This window comes from Rhinatrema bivittatum, chromosome 18 (genome assembly GCF_901001135.1).
Source record: "Rhinatrema bivittatum chromosome 18, aRhiBiv1.1, whole genome shotgun sequence".
NCBI lineage: Eukaryota > Metazoa > Chordata > Amphibia > Gymnophiona > Rhinatrematidae > Rhinatrema > Rhinatrema bivittatum.
The window spans coordinates 23,149,316-23,169,330 of NC_042632.1; the positions used below are offsets into that span (position 1 = coordinate 23,149,316).

The following is a 20,015-nucleotide window of genomic DNA, read 5'->3' on the forward strand; positions in this document are numbered from 1 at the left end:
TGACCCCCCCAAGACCTGCCGACTTAATTTACTGCAACCCCCCACCCTCCTGACCCCCCAAGACCTGCCAAATGTCCCTGGTGGTCCAGCGGGGGTCCAGGAGCGGTCCGGGAATGATCTCCTGGGGGTGGGCCGTCGGCTGCCAGTAATCAAAATGGCGCCGACGGCCCTTTGCCCTCACTATGTCACTGGGACCGACCACTGCTATTGTTCGGTCTCAGTGACATAGTGAGGGCAAAGGGCCGTCGGCGCCATTTTGTTTACTGGCAGCCGACGGCCGAAGCCCAGGAGATCGTTCCCGGACCCCCGCTGGACAACCAGGGACGCTCCATAAGACGCACATACATTTTCCCCCCACTTTTGGGGGAAAAAAGTGCGTCTTATGGAGCGAAAAATACGGTAAGTTCCACCACGGCTCACCGATCTTCATGCTGTGTGTCTCCGGCACACATCCCAACGAAACTTCACTGCTCAGCCGCCAGTGGGATGAGGTCCACCGGCGGCTGCATTGGTTCCCACTTGCCGGTGTGTCACGTGCACCGGGCTTGCGCGACACACCGGCACACCTCAGGCGACACAGTAAAGTGTTGCGACACACACTTTGGAAAGCTCTGCATTAAGGCATCCCAATACTAATTTTAAAAATCTGTTATATTAGATTGTATCACTCTAACTCATTATTAATGCCCACAGATTCCATGGTGTTTGTTTGATGCAAAAATCCAGTGTTGAGTTACAGACATATGTATGGGTTTAAATGAAAATTTTACAATATTGCTTTTTTTCTGCAATTCTGCAAAGCACCACTACAATGGGACATTGTGACTCCATTTTCTCCATGGTTGATACATAAAGTCTCTTTTGCTACCTATGGACTGTTCAGTAGCGATCCTTTTCTTCCCTTTTTTTTGGATTAGAGTTAATAAATTTACAATCAGTGGAAAGAGAGGGAATTTAAAGGACAAGTTTCCTTTTCCTAACTCTGGCTTAAATTCACCTTTCTTATTGGTTTTTTTTTTATTATTTGTACACATGGCAGGGCTTTCTGGAAATTGAGGCAGTTCTCTAAAGATCCCTGTGTCTCTGAAAAAAAGTTTGTTGGATAGGATTATGTGCTGTTCTTTCCAGTACAGAGAAATACTAAGATTCAATGCAATTGAATAGGTTTCAGATCCTTCTTGCAAGATCTGACAACTGACTCTGCCCAGCACAATGCAAAAGTCACGCATCACTGGAGAAGAACAGCCTGATGTCAAGTGGGGCTATTCATATAGTGGATGGAATGTGATAACCTTTAATACATATAAACAATGTGTCACCACCTATTATACTTTACTATTCCCCTTAGAAAAGGACTCCCATAAGTTTTGCATATGGTACTGGGAAGATATACTGAACATCAGTATCGGATGAGCGATTGTGCGCATTCTGCAGACTGTGAGGTTTTCTTTTCAGCAGCATTTGGAACAGCTGAAGAATCGGTGGCAGTGTCAATGGCAGAGACGTGTGTCTCTTTCCTTCATCTAACTTATTTGCAAAACCATGGCACTCAGAGTGAATAAAACAAAGGAAGAAAAAACTACAAATAGATACAAAGTTAAATAGGTAATAGATGAACCATCTTTTATGTACAGTATTCTAGAAACAAGAGCTAGTGTAAGATACGGCATGGAGCAGCAGTTAGTACCCTTAACAGATAGCAAGGGGGTAACCTGTAAGGAGTGGAGTGGCAGTTATTAGTGTGAGCAACTTGCTGGGCAGACTAGATAGACCACTTGATTTTTATCTACCATCATTTACAATGTTACTATATTTAATGGAATTAAGCACAGCTTTAAATACTAATTTACAAGCTTGAACACCTGTTTTCATGTTGCATTTCCATGTGGATACTGTGCCACCACCAGACCTTCCTAAGGTACTGTTTTATAAAGTTAGTTTACAGAGGCCCAGAGTAAGCTGCAATTAAGAGACCAAAGGAGAGTTTCCCAATTCAAACTGCAATTCTGTGTAATAGAAGTGTGACAGGGTATGTGGGCCCTGCCCACGAGTTTCTGGAAGTGCAGCAGAAAGGAAAGCCCCCAGTGAGGTATAACGCTGAATGTGATGGCAGAAGCCACTTTGTGTTCTTTGTTGGGTCCCTGGGGTAGGAACCAATGAGATAGAATGGTTCTTGAGTCCATTCTGGCTATTATAAGACACCTGGCATACCTAAGGAGATTTAAAAGTCATCCTGCAGGCTACCTTAGACAGAGAGGGTGTTGGCCTGCAGAAGTAAGATTTAAACATGGAAAACTGACTGGAAACAGAGGACATAGGATAAGGCTTGCAAGTCTGCAATGGAGAAACTGGAAACAAGTAGATAGAAGTTCAACTATGGCAGGAACTTTAAGTGAGCAATTTTTAGAGCGATTTCTGTAGGTAAAAAATAGTTGTGGAAGGGGGAAGATTGTTTCATTTTTTGTTTTGCTTTTGAGGGATGTGTCCCCACAAATTTTGATTTGTGTAATATTTATTTCATTTCTTTAGATTAAAAAACCCCAAAATAAACATTGAAAAAAAATGTTAAAAAAAGAAACAGAGCTACCTAGGGTCTCCCATGCCCTCCATGCATCCCTCCCATCCAGAAATATCTGGGGGCCAGGATGCTCCCCGTCCCCACTTACCTGGTTTGGAGGGGATCTGCAGATGATGCCTAGGCCCCTCCCCAAGCCAGGGCCTTGCATGGGGCTTAGGTCAAGAATGCGCCGACCTACCAATGCCTAGGCCTACACAAGGCTGAGGCGTTGGGACCAGCTGGCTCTGATCAACCACCAGCTCAGGCTCTTTCTTATTCAAGTTGTGATCATGAAAGCCCTCTGATTTGACCTTGTAGGGACCATCTCGTTGAGACTTCTCTGTAAGGGGCAGATATGGCTACTTACTTAGAGGACCACTTCTATGCTTGCTGCCATCGAGCTGAGGAGTTGCAGATATGACCAGACTCTGAGGGCCTGTGTGCTCAGTATTGTTTTGATTTGGTGTTGTAGGTTATCTATCCTCTGGCTTGTGATAAACACCGCCCTGAGATGTGTCTCATAGGTATGTTAATATCTAGGAGGACCCAAACCAACCTTTCCAATACTTGCATACCGCTCTGCATTGCAAGGATGCCCTCCTGCAGAGAAATGGCTCTGATAAGCCAGTCATCCAGATATGGGTGGACCCTGATTGCTTCCTTGCAGAGGAAGGCTGCCACTACTATGATGACCTTTGTAAAAGGTCCTGGGTGCCATTACTATCCTAAAGTGCATTGCCTTGCATTGGTAATGTTTTTTTCCATATTATAAATCTCAGAAATATCTGATGCATCTGTCTGATAAGAATGTGACAATATACTTCCAACAAATTCAGGAAAGATTGTAATTAATCTTTTCTCACTGCTGTTACTGTTCTCAAGGATTCCTTATGAAAATATAGGTTATTTAGGGATGGGTTTAATCTTTTCAAATCTGGTACCAGCTTGAATATCCCCTTCTACTTTAGGATCACAAAATAAATCGTACATCTGCCTTTTCTAGTTTTGAGATTGGAACTGGTACTATTGCTTCTATTTGAAGAATTATGTCTATTGTATTCTATATGATCTCCATTTTTGCTACCTTGCTTGGGGAGCTGAAAAAGGATTCCATTATTGGTGTCTATTTGAAGGCATATCCTTGTTGAATCCTTGTTGAAAAAAATCAGCAGAACCAGAGGTCACGAGCTGAGGCTCCAGGGAGGAAGACTAAGAACCAATGCCAGGAAATATTTCTTCACGGAGAGAGTGGTGGATACCTGGAATGCCCTTCCGGAGGAAGTGGTGAAGTCCAAAACTGTGAAGGACTTCAAAGGGGCGTGGGATAAACACTGTGGATCCATCAGGTCTAGAGGAAGTGTATAAAGAGGAGGCAGCAAAACACTGCACGGAGCGGGATGCCAGTGGCCAGTGGTTGGTGTTCCACCTTCACGGAGCGGAAGGATGGAGGCCTGCCATCTCCATATTAGAAACAAAAAAAACAAACCAAAAACAAAACAGGGGTGGGTAAGAGTATGTAAAATTAACGAAGAGTTCATAAGCTATAGGTATCACCAATTATTAGGCTTATTCAATATTTGTTGATAGATAATGTGGCTTTCAATGCATACTTCACTTTCAATACATATCCAACTTAGTTCTTTGCTTCAACAGCAGGGGAGAAGAAAAACTAATACTTCACGCATATCCAGCATAGCTCTCTGCTTCAATGGCAGAGGAGAAGTAAAACTAATAGTTCACGCATATCCAGCATAGCTCTCTGCTTCAATGGCAGGGAGAAGGAAAACTAATAGTTCACGCATATCCAGCATAGCTCTCTGCTTCAATGGCAGGGGAGAAGAAAAACAACCAATAAGGGCTGAATAACATAGTCTGGGTAAATAAATAAGTATGTGTGTAGCTTGCTTATTGCAGCGGTTACTACCCCTAACTAATCAAGCTTGATATTTCACTTGGATGCAGCTCCATCACTGCTCTCTGCATTAATGGTGGGGGTGGAAGGGAAATAGAACCAAAGGTTACTAGGAGCCAAGAGAAACAGATAAGTAGGAGAAAAAAAGAAGTGTGAGGCTTGCTGGGCAGACTGGATGGGCCGATTGGTCTTCTTCTGCCGTCATTTCTATGTTTCTATGTTTCTATGAATGACCTCTAACACCAGTCTCCTGTAATATGGGGCCATGCCTTGTAATATCTTTGTAGGCATCCATCCTGCATGAGACTAAATGCACAATTGAATCTTTATGGGCAGAAATCCCTTGTGTGTTGGGGAAGACTATAGTGATAGGGGTATACTACCGCCCACCGGGTCAAGATGGTGAGACGGACAGTGAAATGCTAAGAGAAATTAGGGAAGCTAACCAAATTGGTAGTGCGGTAATAATGGGAGATTTCAATTATCCCAATATTGACTGGGTAAATGTATCATCGGTACATGCTAGAGAGATAAAGTTCCTGGATGGAATTAATGACAGCTTTATGGAGCAATTGGTTCATGAACTGACAAGAGCGAGAGCAATTTTAGATCTAATTCTCAGTGGAGTACAAGATTTGGTGAGAGAGGTAACAGTGGTGGGGCCTCTTGGCAATAGTGATCATAATATGATCAAATTTGAATTAATGACTGGAAGGGGGACAATAAGCAAATCCACTGCTCTCATGCTAAACCTTCACAAGGAAACTTTGATAAAATGAGAAAAATAGAAAAAAACTGAAAGGAGCAGCTACAAAGGTAAAAAGTATGCAAGAGGTGTGATCATTGCTAAAAAAATACCATACTAGAAGCACATTAAGAAAGGTGGAAAGAAGGCAAAATGATTACCGGCATGGTTAAAAGGGGAGGTGAAAGAAGCTATTTTAGCCAAAAGATCTTCATTCAAAAATTGGAAGAAGGATCCAACAGAAGAAAATAGGATAATGCATAAGCATTTGCAAGTTAAATGTAAGACATTGATGACAGGCGAAGAGAGAATTTGAAAAGAAGTTGGCCGAAGAGGTAAATGTTACACTCCTGCATCTACCTTTGCTGCATGGAGCCGCCAATGTTCTTCGCGGCAGGAGCCACAGCCAGCCTGTTATCTTCATCGCAGCAGGAGTCGCGGACTTTGGGGTGTCTCTCCTGCACGGAGGGCCCTGCCGCTGTGCTCCAATTCGTCTGAGTCACCACCGACGTCTTCTCTATCTTTGCAGCCAGGAGGCCTCAGTCCCCGGGCTTTCTTGGTGGCTGGAGCCACCCTCGATCCTTCCTGCAGTGGCAGGAGCTGCTGCTGATGTCGGGGTGTTTGTGCAGGGCCACTGTCCAGGGTCCTGCACTTCCTGCTTCCTTTTCCTAAGACGTGAGCCGTGCCGCCTTCAGTGATTTAAAGGGCCAGCCTCCTGGCCCCACCTGGACTCCTCCCAGGGCATTTCTTATCTTCAGCCCTATATAGGGCCCAGCTTCCTGTCCTTAGTTGCCTTCGCAAGGAGTTAGTTCCTCTCAAGGACTTCTCATCTTTGCTCCTGCTGGTATTTCCTGTTCTTCGTGGGATCCCTCATCATTCTTCATGTTCATGGTCTCTTCTGGAATCTCTCGTCTTGTCCTGATGTTTTGTGGTCTTCCTGATGCCTCATCTCCGCTTCTGCTTCCTGGACCCGTGGTTCTTCATTGCTACCTCTTCTGGCATGCCATGCCATGTCTCGTCACCTCGTGGCATGAGCCTGACTTCTTGTCTGCAGCACAAGCCTCCGGAGGGTCATCTTCACCTGAAGTCAAGTCTCGCCTTGGTCCCGTGTCTCATTCCTGAAGCCGTCTCGTCTTGGTCCCGTCTCATGTTTGAAGCCAAGTCTCCTCTTTGTCCCCTATCCTGAATCTCGTCTCAGCCTTCAGATGTTCTTGTGGCTGCTCCATCCATGCCTAAGACTCTGACTGAACCTGCCCCGTTCCAGCGTGGTCCATGACCAGCCATGGGCGGCTGTGTAGGGTGCATCTTGGTGCACGCTTCTACTGAATCTTCACCATGTTCAGGCTTCATCTTCTATGTATTCATCTGGAATCTGCTTCGCACTCAAGAGTGGTCCATGACCAGTCCCGTGGTTCTGCCCTGTGGTGGGCTGTGTAGGGGGTGCTGCATCACAGCCTCAACCCAGTACTAGACTTTGTTCCTGAACCTTGATCCGGAGTCTTCATGCTCAAGCCTCTCATCTGAGTCTTCATGTCCCAAGCTTCTTGTCCCTGTCTTCATGTTCTAGATCCTTCATCCACTCTTGTCTCCTGTCCGGCCTGCTGCCTTTGCCGTTCCCAGCGGCAGGTCCGAAAGGTCTTGGAGTAGTCGGAGAACCAATCAGAGACCAACCTTGCGTGGTTGGTCTCACTCAGGCTGTGCAGGTCGGCAGGGGCCTGGCTTCCTGGTCTCAGCCCAGACTCGGACATGTCTCACCAGCCTCAGTTCTGCCTTGGAGTCCTCTGGTGTTGTGCCGAGGTCCAAGGCACACAATATCCATGGAAATGGGATGTTCTCCTAGCGCTCCCTAACAGATTGTTAAGGCCTCTGAGCTTTCCCATGCTCAAGGTCTCCATCTTCCCTAACAGCAAAAACTCACAGTAAAAACTTTTTAAAATATATCCAAAGCAGAAAGCCTGTGAGGGAGTCAGTTGGACCATTAGATGATCAAGGGGTTAAAGGGGCACTTAGAGAAGATAAGGCCATCGTGGAAAGATCAAATGATTTCTTTGCTTCAGTGTTTACTGAAGAGGATGTTGGGGAGGTACCCGTACCGAAGAAGGTTTTCATGGGTAATGATTCAGATGGACTGTACCAAATCACGGTGAACCTAGAAGATGTGGTAGGTCTGATTGACAAACTGAAGAGTAGTAAATCACCTGGAAGAACTAAAAAATGAAATTTCAGACCTATTAGTAAAAATTTGTAACCTATCATTAAAATCATCCATTGTACCTGAGAACTGGAGGATAGCTAATGTAACCCCAATATTTAAAAAGGCTCCAGGGGTGATCCGGGAAACTACAGACTGGTTAGCCTGACTTCAGTGCCAGGAAAAATAGTGGAAAGTGTTCTAAATATCAAAATCACAGAACATATCGAAAGACATGGTTTAATGGAACAAAGTCAGCATGGCTTTAACCAGGGCAAGCCTTGCCTCACAAATCTGCTTCACTTTTTTGAAGGAGTTAATAAACATGTAGATAAAGGTGAAAGATGTAGTGAACTTGTATTTTCAGAAGGCGTTTGACAAAGTTCCTCATGAGAGACTTCTAGGAAAAGTAAAAAGTCATGGGATAGGTGACGATGTCCTTTCGTGGATTGCAAACTGGCTAAAAGACAGGAAACAGAGAGTAGGATAAAATGGACAATTTTCTCATTGGAAGGGAGTGGGCAGTGGACTGCCTCAGGGATCTATACTTTTCAATATATTTATAAATGATGTGGAAAGAAATATAATGAGTGAGGTAATCAAATTTGCAGATGACACAAAATTGTTCAGAGTAGTTAAATCACAAGCAGATTGTGATACATTTCAGGAAGACCCAGTGAGACTGGAAAATTGGGCATCCAAATGGCAGATGAAATTTAATATGGATAAGTGCAAGGTAATGCATATAGGGAAAAATAACCCATGCTATAGTTACACAATGTTAGGTTCCTTATGAGGTGCTACCACCCAAGAAGGAGATCTGGGAGTCATACTGGATAACACATTGAAATTGTCTATTCAGTGTGCTGCAGCAGTCAAAAAAGCAAACAGAATGTTGGGAATTATTAGAAAGAGAATGGTGAATAAAATGGAAAATGTCATAATGTCTCTATATCGCTCGATGATGAGACAGCACCTTGAATACTGTGTACAATTCTGGTCGCCGCATCTCAAAAAAGATATAATTGCGATGAAGAAGGTACAGAGAAGGGTGACCAAAATGATAACGGGAATGGAACAGCTCCCCTATGAGAAAAGACTAAAGAGGTTAGGACTTTTCAGCTTGGAGAAGAGACGACTGAGGGGGGATATGATAGAGGTGTTTAAAATCATGAGAGGTCTAGAACGGGTAGATGTGAATCGGTTATTTACTCTTTCAGATAGTAGAAAGACTAGGGGGCACTCCATGAAGTTAGCATGGGGCACATTTAAAACTAATCGGAGAAAGTTCTTTTTCACTCAACGCACAATTAAACTGGAATTTGTTGCCAGAGAATGTGGTTCGTGCAGTAAGTATAGCTGTGTTTAAAAAAGGATTGGATAAGTTCTTTGAGGATAAGTCCATTACCTGCTATTAATTAAGTTGACTTAGAAAATAGCCACTGCTCTTACTAGCAACAGTAACATGGAATAGACTTAGTTTTTGGGTACTTGCCAGGTTCTTATGGCCTGGATTGGCCACTGTTGGAAACAGGATGCTGGGCTTGATGGACCCTTAGTCTGACCCAGTTTGGCATGTTCTTATATATTATACCAATCGTCTGTGTCTAAGTTTAAAGAGAGGTCATTATTCCAGTTTTGAATCGCTGATTAGTTTTAAACTCTCCTCCATAAGATTTTTGTACAATCTGCTTATCAATTTCTTATGATATTTAGGTAGTGGAAGAAGGGCCCTCCAATCCTGAACAAGGTCTGATCGCTCCCTCCATTTGAGAAACGTTCATCTTTTTCAATTGCAAATAAACATAGTAAGTATAACTAGGAATTTAAAACTCCACCTACAATTCATCAAATGTTTTAAACTCTTCTCCCTTCTATATATGATCTAAATCCTTTTGCGAGTTTTTTTTATTGTTGTGTTTACTGGCAATAAATTTTCACTTGGTAAGTTGGATACTAAGTATTCACATGTTAAAATGCTGCCTATTTTTCTGCATCTCTAAGTTAATATAAAATGTGATATCAAATGATTTTTCTTATCCTTCAATAGTTGAACTAAGGATTCAACAGTTATCTAACAGAATTAGTACATTTTAGCACATTGTCTACATAATAGCATTTTTTAAGCATTAATAAACAAACCAGAGCTAGTCAAGGTATATTGATAAATCAGAGGCTTTCTAAATTCTCGTAGGTTTTATACACATGTGAATATTCTCTATAAATTATAGCAAAACTGTGTAGCCAGAGCTCTGAAACACTTTAATTATTGCAAACCCCAACAAACCAAATAAATTAAACATAGACAAGTGGACTGTAATTAGATCACCTCTGAACTGCTACTTTAAACTTGCTGTGAATGTTTAACACCTACAATCAAATGAGCTACACTGAATTCTCATTAAATCTAAATAAATTAAAATTGCTGTCAGATGGGATGCTATTTAATTATATTTTTCTTAATATATTTGCTAAAGATATTTGGCTATTGTTTACAATGGTGACAACTGTTAATATTAAGGATATTAAAGCCAAGCCTACAAAGCTTTTCCATATCATTTACTAGGGATGTGGAGAGGCAAAATTTTAATTTTAGTTTGTTTATTCATTTCATAGAACCCCTCCATTTGTTTGTTTCATAAAATAAAAAAATGTTTCTTTCTTTCATTCTTTTTTTTTGTTTTCCCATTCAAGTCAAATCACGGAAGCAATGTAGCATATTTTCAGCTTCACAATTTGAGAATTTCTAATAAATTCTATTGAAACTTGTAGACAATATCAGAAGGGAGATGAGAACTCCAAAGCACCAAGCTTATAGCAAAGAGGCATCAAAGGTGGCATGAGTAACCTAAGGCACCATTACAGAAGCAAAGCAGCAGTAATAGTGTCAAGAATTCCCCAAGCTTTAAATGATGGCACCACTAGTGGCACGCATCCCTAAGTATAGAACAAAAGGGGCAAAGTGGCACCAAGAACATCCAAAGGCTCCATGAATGGGGAACATCCAAAGACTCCATGAATGGGGAACATCTAAAGACTACATGAATGGGGAACAAAGAAAAGTTGACAGAAATAAAACCCAGGCATTAATAAAGGGACAAAGCAGCAATAAGAATGGCAAGAGCAGTCCATTATACCATGAGTGGTGCAAAGCTGCCACCCAAAATTGCAAGAACACACCAAGGTGAAGAGTTTTCTATAAGGTAGCAAGGCAGAGAATCATCAAGATTCCAAAGTATAGCATGAGGAATATGGGATCAAGGCAAAGTTACAGCAAGACCCACAAGCTATATGGCAGCATGAACCCCACAGTGTAAAGGCTTGGGTATGGCAACCAGACTGTCAGAAAGACCCCAACAGGGGCCTGGCAGCTAGGTAGAGTAGCAGCAAGGAACCCAAGGTTTAGCATCTGGGGCATGGCTACAAGGCAGAGTGTCAGCAAGACATCTAAGGTTATACATCAGGGGCATGGCATAAAGACAGAATGGAAGCAAGACTCACAAGATGCAGAGTACAAGGAATCATAAACAAGACAAAGGCATCAAATTTCAACAAGGCATACAGTGTGGGGAATCACAAGAAGCACAAAGGAGTATGTATGCCCAAGGGGTAGAGTGTAGGGAATCACAAACAGCACAGATGCATCAAAATGCTCAAGGCACAGTGTGGGGAATCACAAACAGAAGAAAGGTGTCTATCCTGCTATTAAGTTCACTTAGAGAATAGCCACTGCCATTAGCAATGGTTACATGGAATAGACTTAGTTTTTGGGTACTTGCCAGGTTCTTATGGCCTGGATTGGCCACTGTTGGAAACAGGATGCTGGGCTTGATGGACCCTTGGTCTGACCCAGTATGGCATTTTCTTATGTTCTTATGTTCTTATCCCCACAAGGTGTACAGTGTGGGGGAATTAGAACAGAGGTGTTGAAACACCCAAGGTGTATAGTGTAGAGAATTAAAACAACACAGAGGTGTCTATATGTCCAAGGCATAGAGTTCAGAAAACTGCAAACAGCACAAATACATTGACAGACCTTGACAGTAAGACAGAAAATCATAAAGAGGTGGGTGAGAGGAAAAACTTGTATTTTTCAATTTTTTTCTAGTAACAAGATACTCCATTATAACCAGCAAGCAGGGTGGGGAACTAGGCTGGGATTGTAAAGGACTAGAATGAAATGAAGAACTATAAAAGAAGTGGGATGAGAGGAGAAACTTGTATTTATTTTTCACATTTGCTATCTGTAGACAAAACACCACAGTATAATCATCCAACAGATGGTGGAAGAACTAGGCTGAGATCCAAATAGCACACAACATGGAGGCACCAAACTTTCAATGCTGATACATAAAAGGTGTGGCAGGCAGGCAGAACAGTAGTAGTAATACCCCTCAAATGGTATATCATGCACATGGCAGGTTAGCATAGTAGTCAGAAGAAACTTAAGGAGGTACATCAGGGCATAGCAGGTAGGCAGAGTGATAGCTGAAAAATGCAGATGGTAGTACATCTAGGGAATAGCAGGTAGCAAGATTCCTAAGATGGAAAATATAGGGCATGGCAAGCAGGTAGCAAGACCCCTAAGATGGTAGATATGTGACATCAAGACCTCTAAGATGGTAGATATGGGACATGACAGGTGCACAGAATGGCAGGAAGCTCTTCGAGATCCTTTAAGTCATCTTGTCACATATTGAAATTCTAGTAACCCAGGCAAAGGCAATTAGATTTTCAAAAAGAACAGCTTTTCACATCAACTCTGGCAGAAGCCCTCTAACTTTTCCTCCAGAAAATCTTCTGTAGCATCCTAGAAGAGCTTCAGGATTTGTACCAGTTACCTCATTACTACCCAAGCATGATGGTTCGGGAGCAGTCTACATCTATCTCTGTTTCCAGAGACAGATCATACAGGGAGGTCTGCTCCTCCACTAACCTCTGTGGCATCATAAGGGTGGAATTCTAGTGGATGCCAACATATGGAATTTAATGTTTTGAGGCATCCTGAATTCTTCCAGCTTCTCCCAAAGAAGCTGCTCTTATTTATGCTATGATAGGTATTCCTTACTGCAAGATACAGCAACCATGCAAGATGCAGCAAGCGTGCAAAGCAACAGATATCCTGAAAGCCACCATTTTCTATTTCCTTTACCATATTTGTGCCACTGTCTGTCACAAAGAAACTTACCTGAGCACTCCTGCATCTCCATCTAACTGCCAACCTTACAGTATCTTGTTATAGCTGATAGAATATTGCAAAGGTATTACAGCTATACATCAACTAGCTGTGCAGCAATGCACACCTGCTCCCTGATGCTCCATTTCCATTAGAATGTCTGTCACCTTCTGCCTTAACCAGGTCCCACCAATGTACCACCAGGGAGAGATAAGTATGCATAGCATTCTTGATGGTCCACATATCACTGGTGAAATACACACTACTACTACCCCTCCCCTTATCCAACTACACCTGCATGAGACAATGGCATTGATTGTACAGGGTGAGGATGATCTTCCTCACTTGGAGAGGACCTTGTAATTGGGGGCTAACACATACAGCAGACACTTAAAGCCCACATTCTAGACAACCTGCAGTGGCTGGTGATCAAGGGCAATAATTTCCCTAATGTTCCTCATTATAACTTTAGATACTGTCTGCCTCTTGCCCTGGGACGTTGATACAGAACACCAACCCATTTCATTTATTGCAGGTTTCTTCTTCAGGTGCATAGCTTGGGATTGCTGGCCTGCCAGTGCCACCTGATTCCTGGAAGGGCCTGTAGGATCAGCTTTGGAAAAGTATTTTCCTTTTCAACTCCTTACCTCTGGTTTTTACTTTGAGTTGCAGGAGGAGTCTCCAGGCTACTACTTCCATCCTCCCCTGATACCAGTGCTAGTTAGTGCTGTTTATGAAGGTGATGCTGCATACTAGCTTTTGTCACATGCCTTACTTGCTTCCCTTGACTGACATCCTTGCTGCATGGAATACACTGGAGCAAAACACCAGTCCTCCCTAACTTTAAATTGCCTCCAGGTCAGGGAGGTCATTCTTGATCTCTTCCCTACCTCATTGGGGGCTGAGTTTGAGGGTGGATCCTGAGGAAAAATACCGGCAGCATCACTCATACTGTTTTCCTGCATAGCTTGCTCTTCCTGGGGTTGATAACATAGTCAGTATCAACCCTCTCTGCCTTCACCTCACTGGAGGCTAAGATGCTACTAACTAAACTTCCCAAATTCTTTTTAGCTACTAGTTCTTCAATATCTTCCAATTCAGAGAATCCCGGACACAATTCTTCCTCTCAATCAGTTAGCAAAAAATAGTGTCTTCAATTCCTTAGAAATAAGAACTATAAAGGAGCATGATGCTGCATTTGGGTGTTGCACTTTTGCTGCTTCTATCCATTCCCCTGCCCTGCTACTACCATTCTTTGATTCTATCCAACCTTGTTCCTCTGCTACAAACAAGAGGAACAGGTGCTGGTTGCACACAATCTCCAAATTTCAATTTCTTCTGCCTTGTGCTACCATCCACAACTGCCACCCTTGGCTATAAAATTGCATCTCTTTAAATTGGGGACAGGGCTGCCTTTTTTTTTTTTTATCACTACTACTCTGCTTGGCTGCCTCTGGACCAACTCATCTACCCATGTCAACCCTGCCAACATTCCCTCCTCTCCCTTGTTCTGATATGATGGAATATATTGACGTGAACAATCTGTTAGTGGTTTGGATATTAGAAAGGAATGTATTTATTGATACTATAACTGTATCTCACTCACAATACCACTCACTATATGGACACATATTCAGTAGGGATGTGCATTTGTTTTAGACAAAACAGTAATGGCAATGAAATTGTGAATTTCATCTTGTTTTAGGAGTGCCCAGAAATGAAAAAAAAATTTCATAAAATTAATATTTTAAATTAGTGCACACTAAAGGGACTTAGTGCGCACTAACTATAGGTAGTGCGTGCTAACATCCAGTTAGGACGCACTAAGTACAAAATTAGGGAAACATGAAATAACCACCCCTGAACCATTTTAAAAACTAAGGGGGTCATTTTCTATCAGTATTGCACGTGAAAAGGGACTTTTCACACACGATACCTTGATAGGGGTGGAGTCAGGGCGGCGTCGGGGCAGACGCAGTGGTAACTTCGCTGGCGGTGATAAGGTGAGACCCATTATTGCCGCCAGTAGCATGCCCAATAGCACCACCTTTCACGGTGGCATTATTGGGTGCGAAAGCCAGAAGCAATAACACTGCGGTGGTGCGATCGCTGCCAGATTTGGCAGGCCCGGCCCCTGTTACCGCTGGGTTTCACAATTCTCTGCGAGAATAGTGAATCCAGGCCTAAATTAAACAGATAGCTCAAAACAAAAGTGATATAAAAAAAATCAGTGCACATCCCTAAAGTGTATGTGAGTTGTATTGTGTATACTATTGCTGACTTCACACTGAAAAAATAACATGTTAAACATTGAGGGGCAGATTTTCAAAGGCTATGCATGTAACCTGAGAAAATCTGCCCCTGCGCACGCTGAGCCTATTTTGCATTGGCTCGGTGGTGCACGCAAGCCCCGGGATGCAGGTATGTCCCGGGGCTTGCAAAAAGGGCGGTATGGGGGCATGGCCTGAGGTGTGGCGGCGGTCCGGGGATGGTCCGTGGCCTGGCCAGAAGTTTGGCAGTGGTCCAGGGGCAGTCTGGGGGTGGGGTCGAGTGCCCCGGCACAGCAGCCTCTGCCGGGGCATGCAAGTTACGCCTGCCTCATGGGGGGATTTAGTTAGGGATGGGGAGTGGGTTAGATAGGGGAAGAGAGGGGAAGGTGGAGGGGGGGCTGGAAAAAAAGTTTCCTCCAAGGCAGAAAGTCATCGGGGCTCCCCTCGGGCTTGGCGCATGCAAGGTGCACATGCGTGCACCCCCTTGTGTGTGCCGAGCCTGTATTTTATAACATGTGCGTGGCAGCGCACGCATGTTATAAAATCCAGCATAGATTTATTCACGCCGAGTTGCGCGAACAAATCTACGCCCGCACGTATATTTTAAGATCTGGCCCTGAGGGTTTCATATTCAGCCACTCTGCATCTCAGCTAGTTTGCTGGATAAAAATATCTGCTAACTTAGCCTGTATATTCATGAGCATGGGCACACTGTTGAATATACCCTGCTATCCTAACATTTGCTGGATAAGTCTATTTGACTAACTTTAGGAATGGTCTATGGGACAAACAAATTTAGGGCTAGATTTTTCAAAATATTGCATGCGATAAGAAGAGGGGCGTATTTTATGGCAATAGCCTATTTAATGCAATGTGCATTACCTTAGCGTTTCGCATAGGTATTACCGCAAAGTGCGTTAACTTTTTGCACTTTCCAGAAATACAACAATTATTGGTATTTTATTTATTTATTTTATTTAACAGTTTTTATATACTGACGTTCATTAAGAATATCACATCGGTTTACATTAAACAATAACAAAGCTTAAAAATGCTTTACAGAGAACTTGTTAAAACTACAACTTAGAACTGAGGAAAAAAACGGGATTGGTGGGGGCGAATGGGTGCTAAATAATATGAGGGATAGGAAGGAATGCAGGCTATGTACAGACTAAGAACAGCGAGGTGGAGGCTATATACAGAATATAAGCTTACAGGGGGCTATATACAGAGTGCAAACTTACAGGAGGGAAGGAGGGGTATAGGCTAAGCATGTGCTATAGACAGGAGGGGGGAGGGAGGGTATAGTCTAAATGCAGGGAATAGACATAGTGAAGGGGGGGGGGCTAGATACAGGGTGTAGACAGGTAAAGAGTCCATCAAGCTAGGTTGAGAGAATATTGTACAAATCTCATCGCTGTGTGAGTTTTCTCACTCTGAAGGACATCAAATCTTCACAAGAGTGTACTGATCTGTTCATACGTCTCACTCTGCATGTCAAAGTGGCCACTAACCCCTACACTACTACCTAAACCTCACCTTGATTTACTAGGTGGACCTCCTATAATAGTATAAATAGCTAACTACTACAAGGGCCTTATAGATAGTCTCTCTCTCTCTCCCTCATCTAGTTATTTTCGGCATTAAAATTGTGTGATATCATGCTTTATGGCTGACTCCACCCCAATCCCTCCCATTTTAAAAATTAGCATTGCACCATGCTTTATGGTGCTCTTTGCATGCGTTAATGTGTTTTTCGCATGCGAAAACGCCATAACACGAGTTGGAAAATGACCCCCTTAGTTGGATAAGTTATCCAGCTAACTCTAACCAATGGAGTTAGCTGGATAAACTATCTAGCAATTTAGCTCTTCCTATTTATGACCTTGGAATATCCCTAACTTATCTGGCCAAATTTTAGCTGGATAGCCATATGTGCCCAAATATTTATTTATCATACAATACCCAGAGAATATTTGACACCTATTTATTTATAATATTCATTTAGCCAGATAGCTTCTACTAGAACATCCTTCTCTGCCAAAAGCTAGAGAAGAAATACAGACTGCTCTTGCATATGCTTAGAGTTTACAGTAGAATGATATTAGTATCATTTGATCCAATTGGAAGCTATAGACTAGTTTAAAAAGGTGCTTCACTGCCATTTGTCTTCTGTGTGGTTTCCTTGACAATTTCTTCTGCCTCTGTTCTCACAAGGCTCTGACAAGGTTGTGAGGTCACAGAAGCAAGAGTTGGTTCTTCAATGGGTCATAGACCTGAATGGGAAACATAAATGAATGAGATAAGTAGAAAGGTGAGAAATATCCTTTCAATAAGCAGTATTTCATGATCTGTTATACATTGTTTTGATAGAGATTTTTGCTTTCTTTTGGATTGCATGGGGGAGAAGATATGTTGCATCTGTTGATATGGATTTCAAGTATGAGTGGGTACTTGTATTTATTTATTTATTTTCTTTTATTTATTTGCTTTTATATACCGACATTCGATCGAAATATCACATCAGCTTGTATGTTTAGAGATTGTAGATTGGATATGTTATTACTGCTAGAAGGATTGGGTAATGAATGCCTTTGTATATCAATGTGGTGGGAAGGTTTGGGGAAATCAGAAGGTGTTCCATTGTTCAACTGGGCTATGCAGGAATTAAGATGCAAGATCCTGGGAGTACATACTTAGTTTTGATGTTATGGCTGTGTTTTACAATATGTGTCTGATAGTGAAACAATGTTGAGACCTGCTTTGGATGAGATAGTGGATTGAATATGTGTTTATTGTTTGGTGTGTTTATGGAATCTGTTTGGATCCAGTTTGAGTTAGTGAGATAAACTGGGTGTGGGAACATGTGATTGTATCTTGGAGTTGAAGTACGCTTTCAGATTTTGTATTTGAGATTCAGAGAAGGGAGGGATGCTGTGTGAGATGGGGGAATATGGACCCTTGGTCTGACCCAGTATGGCATTTTCTTATGTTCTTTTATTGTAGATGCAGCTCTGATATTCAATAATCTTGGTCTTAAGAGAATGTTTCATCATTGAAATTTATAATTTATCTTACTAGCAAATAATAACATATGTCACATCAATGTGGAGCAAACCAAACATGTACCACTTTTGTAGTGACCACAGCATCAATCCCTATGGAGCCTCTGGATAGTACACCAGAAAAAGCTAAACTCTCCGAGCTGTAAAGGAACAATCCGTAAACATAGTGTGCTGTATATTTAATAAAAGTATCAGTGTTAATGTATTATTCTTATAATTTTATGGACACTACTTGAGAAAAATAATGTGCAGGCAAGTCATTGATTCTGTTGTCTGTTGTGGAGTTTAGACAATAAATGCCTGTTGGAAAATAGAGGCCATTTATAGGCTATTCTCATACAATAAAATGGATTTTATCTCTCTAAGAATCTTTCTCCAGTGAATTTTGATTGAACTTTGAATTCAAAGATAGGTGACTGTGAGATGGGAAGGTAGGATCTCTTTTAAGCTGAGAGGATAATAAGCATTCATTAAATTTAAGTAGGGTATTTTGCTCAGTAGATTGAAGCAAACACTCAGAATGTTTCATGTAAGAATGCATGTCTTCGTAGGTAGCCCCAAAGTGTTCCTATGTGAACCCAATGTACTAACTTATGGAATTTCCAATAGGTTAGAGTTTGTACCCCGTGGCCTCTCCTGCTACTGCCGCTGCCCTCCCAGGTATGCTGGGAATTAAAAAGAAAATCAAGTAATGGGAGTGACCGGCCCACCGGGGGAAGCCCGATCCCCCGATAGGGCAATCTACCCCTGCACAGATGTCCATATATGTTCTTGGACATTCGTCCTTTCAGGAACATAAAAGGCAGCCTATTCCAGGGCCATTTTGTCAGTGCTGGGTACTGTTAGGTGAGCTCTGGACTAGCTCTGGACTAGCTGTTTCCTATCTGCATTCTTGAGCAAATCTTTAGAGAGCATCTGTTATTTTGTTGGTCTGTGATTGTCTTTTTGTCCACTTTGTGTTTAAGTTCCTGAAAGAGCAGACTAGGTGGTCATGGCTGTGAAGGGAATGGAGCATGACAGATACACCTGCCTGCCCATACACCTGCCTGAATCATGGCTCCGTTTGTTGCTGCCTACCTAGACCTCTGCCCGATCCTGACTCCATGTGCTCTTCCTCTACTGGCCTGTCACACCTGCATATCATCGGATCTTCATCTACTCAGAGGCCCATGCCTAAGTCCAGCAAGCCCTGGCACCTGACGGCCCAACCTAAGGGAAACAAGGGCTGGTACTGGTGAAGCTCCCTGCTCCACTTCACTCCGCCTTCCGATGGTAGGGACTGGCAGGGCTCCTCCCTGCAGGTTGCATCAACTCCCAACAGAGTGCAATCAGAAATAATGTTCTGGTTGGGGGCATTCTCCTATTCTCAAGTCAGCTTGCAATTTTGAATCCCCAAAGAGCACAGTATGCCTTTCATCTCTTCCTAGGTTGCACAAAATCCCTGGTCCATTTAAGACCTTAGGTTCCATCTTAGTGGTAGCAGTAGACAGTATAAAAAGCAGACATGAAGTAATGATTACTCATTGCCTTACTGACTTATGTTCTTATATTGATGGGTCCAATGTGGGTAACAAAATGAGAGTGAGCCTGTTCTCTACACCATGGCTCCCCTTCTGCTATCACATGTAGTGAATCTCATACTCATCTGTAAATCCATTCTCTCTGCAGTTTCTTATTATCTGTCTTCTCTTCTCTCTCTCTCTACACACTTCTTTGCACCATCTGTTGATCAGGGAAGTCGGTCTTATCTGTGACTTTCTTCTCCATTGCCAACTCCTGATGGCCTGCGCCATTTTTAAAGATGGCACCGGCCATCCAGTGCTCCCTCCATGTGACAGGGGCCGGCCAATGGCACAGATACCATGTCACATGGTAAAGGCAAAGGCCCATCGGCGCCATTTTTATTAGTGGCAGCCGACAGCCCGAGAGCTGGAGATCACTCCCGGGACCCCCACTGGACCACCAGGTACCTGTAAAATGTTTTTTGGGGGGTTGGGAGGGTGGGGGAAGCTAAGGGATTAGTTTTAAAGGGTCGGGGTGGGTTTTTTGTTTATCGGCTCAGGCGCAGACAATAAACAAAACCGCGATCGGGCCGGGCG

At 42.8% G+C, this 20,015-nt stretch overlaps 1 long non-coding RNA gene across 1 annotated transcript; it reads left to right on the plus strand.

Moving 5' to 3' along the window:
• Window positions 1–9,075: 9,075 nt before the first annotated feature.
• On the plus strand, window positions 9,076–18,162 carry LOC115079624. Its single transcript, XR_003853343.1, has 3 exons — window positions 9,076–9,213; window positions 17,069–17,165; window positions 17,858–18,162. It is a non-coding gene; the product is annotated as an uncharacterized LOC115079624 (long non-coding RNA).
• The last annotated feature ends 1,853 nt before the right edge of the window (window positions 18,163–20,015 follow it).